The sequence below is a fragment of the Pelobates fuscus genome, chromosome 4 (assembly GCF_036172605.1).
Source record: "Pelobates fuscus isolate aPelFus1 chromosome 4, aPelFus1.pri, whole genome shotgun sequence".
Lineage (NCBI taxonomy): Eukaryota > Metazoa > Chordata > Amphibia > Anura > Pelobatidae > Pelobates > Pelobates fuscus.
The window spans coordinates 332,610,696-332,613,932 of record NC_086320.1 but is presented as its reverse complement, the minus strand read 5'-3'; positions in this window follow the sequence as shown (position 1 = coordinate 332,613,932).

The window sequence follows — 3,237 nt, the reverse complement described above, 5'->3', positions numbered from 1 at the left end:
AACAGATTTCAGACTATATTTGGCAGGACAGGCGACCCAGAGTGTCATTGGAAATTCTACAGAGAGATTGGAGGGAGGAGGGAGGGGGGAGTTTCCTTTGCGGATGAGCTGATGGAGGGCTTCTTTATGATGCCCATCAGCATATTCAATGCCCAGAATCTTTTAAATTCTGGCACATCGATGGGGGCCCATTGCTGCTTTGCCAAAAAAGAGTCTGGATTTGTAGCTCGGAATTGATGGGCATATAAATTAGTTTGGGCGACAATGTTCCCCAATACATCATCGCCCAGAAACACCTCCATAAACTGCTGAGGGCTAAATCCTGTGACATCCAAATTAATGCCAGGATTTGCAGTAAAGGAGTACTCCTCAGCAGTTCTGCCAGCTGGAGCAGCATGTCTCCTTCTGGCAGGGGGACTAGCAGGCACAGATACAACATCACCAGATACATCACTAGCAGTAGACACTGTATCTAGTGATGATGTATCTGAGCACCTGGCAGGGTAAAAAAAAACATAGACGCGTCAGACTCTAGCGCAAGGGTGGCATATGACTGCTCAGCGCGGGTTGACTTCCGTGACCCATGTGACATGATCACAATCACTTTACTTAGTGACCTGTCACAAAAAAAAAAAATAACCCCTGAAAAAATGAACAGACAGCAAAATAAGTGATGCTGTGCAAGAGCCTGTGATCTGTATAGTGATCACTGGCAGGACAGGGGTTAATCGTTCTGAAAAGAGCTTTTGGGTCTCAAAAAAGAAAAAAAGATCACAAAAAAATGAACCCCTAAAAAAAAAGGCACAAACAGCAGAAAAGTGCTGCTGTGCAAGAGCCAGTGATTATAGTGATCACTGGCAAGACAGGGGTTATAATGGCTCTGAAAAGAGCCTTTGGGTCTCAAGATTTTACAAATCCCTACCTATAAATACCTAAATCTCTCTAGCTAAACCACAGATCTCTCTCCCTCTCTCACTAAAACACAAGTGAAGAGAGGGAGGCAGATCCACACTAATCAGAGAAATGGGGAACACACTTGGGATGAAATTTCTAATGGGGCAAGCTGTGATTGTATGACCCCAATACAACTTTAGAAAAAATAGGATATACCTAAACCTATAAAACAAAAGAAAATGCGCTCATAGGGGATTAACGTCAAAACATAAATTGCCCCTTGTTAATATGTTTCACTCACAAGATTGAAGTGGTTTTCAGGCACATCAGATAAGTAAATCTTCACGGCTTTCTCACAGTTGGAATGATGAGTGTGTCATGAAAAAGATAAAAAATTGCATAGTATAGCACTGTATTTAAATATAAACTGGCTTTTAATGTTTGCACTTACAATATAAAAGGTATAAAAAGGCCCATCAGTACAAATCTGTTTGTCCCATCGCTGTGGAGTATGGTAACCCTCAAGGAAATATCCAGCAGGAGAAAAACAGGTATATAGTAAAATAAAATAAATAAAATACAGTGACAAATAAACAGCTCACTCTACGCGTTTCGTCTGTCTTCCAGACTTCCTCAGGAGTGAGTGAAACATATTAACAAGGGGCAATTTATGTTTTGACGTTAATCCCCTATGAGCGCATTTTCTTTTGTTTTATAGGTTTAGGTATATCCTATTTTTTCTAAAGTTGTATTGAGGATTAAGAGGAATCCTTTGCTATACCTTCACCTAACAAAAAGGAAGTAATTGTTTTATTTACTTTGTATACTGCACCTGGGTGGTCTAAACTTGTATTTTCGTATTGTATGACCCCAGCCTGCCCCTTATGATGCGGCATGCTAGGGACGCCCCCAGAAGCCCCATGATTCACTGCCTTTAGAAAAAAGGGGGGAGGGGAGTTAATATTGATCATTTTATTTATTTTATATTTATTTTTTTATATATATTATTATATATGCACTGAGTGCCAGGACCCCTCAAGGCACTCATCACATGCAGAGTATCACTGCTATACTATCAGAGCTTTTTAGAGCTCAAAATAGATGCAGACGTACCAGGTACGTCCAAGGTCATTATGGACTGTTTTCTGCCAGATGTACCTGATACGTCCGCGGTCGGGAAGGGGTTAAGTGTATCTGCATGCACTGGAGGCACACCGTGGTCGCAGCCCTGCAACCAGGTGCCTGCCGCCATGTGTAGCGGCACCGGCCCAGCAGAGTAAGTGCACGCGGTGGGGAGGGAGGAGCCCAAGGATCAATCTTCTCACCGGGATCCCATGGATCTTGTGTACGCCACTGGTGAGCACTTCTCTTTTGCCGAGAAAATCCATCCACCTCACAGGTGTGGCATATCAAGATGCTGCTTAGACAGGATGCGTATTGCAAAGGTGTGCCTTAGGCTGGCCACAATAAAAGGCTACTCTAAAATGTGCAATTTTACTGTATTGGGGGGGTCCAAAAACCAGTCAGTATCTGGTGTGACCACCATTTGCCTCACACAGTGCAACACATCTCCTTCGCATAGAGTTTATCAGGTTGTTGATTGTGGCCTGTGGAATGTTGGTCCACTCCTCTTCAATGGCTGTGCAATGGTGAATCCTGTCTTGAAAGCAGTGGCGTACTAAGCAGGGAGCTTGGGGCGGTCCACCCTGGGTGCTAGTCATCATGGGGGTGCCTGATGATCCGGTGACTGGCAGGAGGGGAGCGCACTCTATGAAGCGTAGCAGGCGGACTGTGGTAGAGGAGCCTCTGTTCCCCTAACTGGTCCGTCAGGAAGTGTCACACAAACCACATCTGCAGTGTGACTGTGTCAGATTTTAATGCAGTTCCAATCATCCTATTAACATTGGAACTGCTGTTGTGGGATAAACCACATATCCCATATATGCCCACTAGGCAGCTATGTTTTAGGCTAAGCTCAGTCTCCATAGACCAGAACGAGAGCTTCACACACAAAGGGACTAAATAACTTTTTTTTATTTATATTTTAATATGTTTAAAAAGTTATCTACAGAATGCATTAAAAATAAATATGGGATCAGTTATTACTTTATGCTTTTAATTGCTTTATCACCGAGTATAAACATCAAGTCTATGCTATGAATGCTCTCACAGCTCTTTTTTTGGCTGACCTCCTACACTTGTTTTTGTTCTAATTAATCACCGGATACACAGTAAGCAAGTGGAGCGCTCGCGCAATGCGATTAAGTTTGCCCCTAGACAGCTTCCCGTAGGGGGGGTCGTGACGTCACGCGCACGTGACCGGACCCTAGCCGAATCATTGGC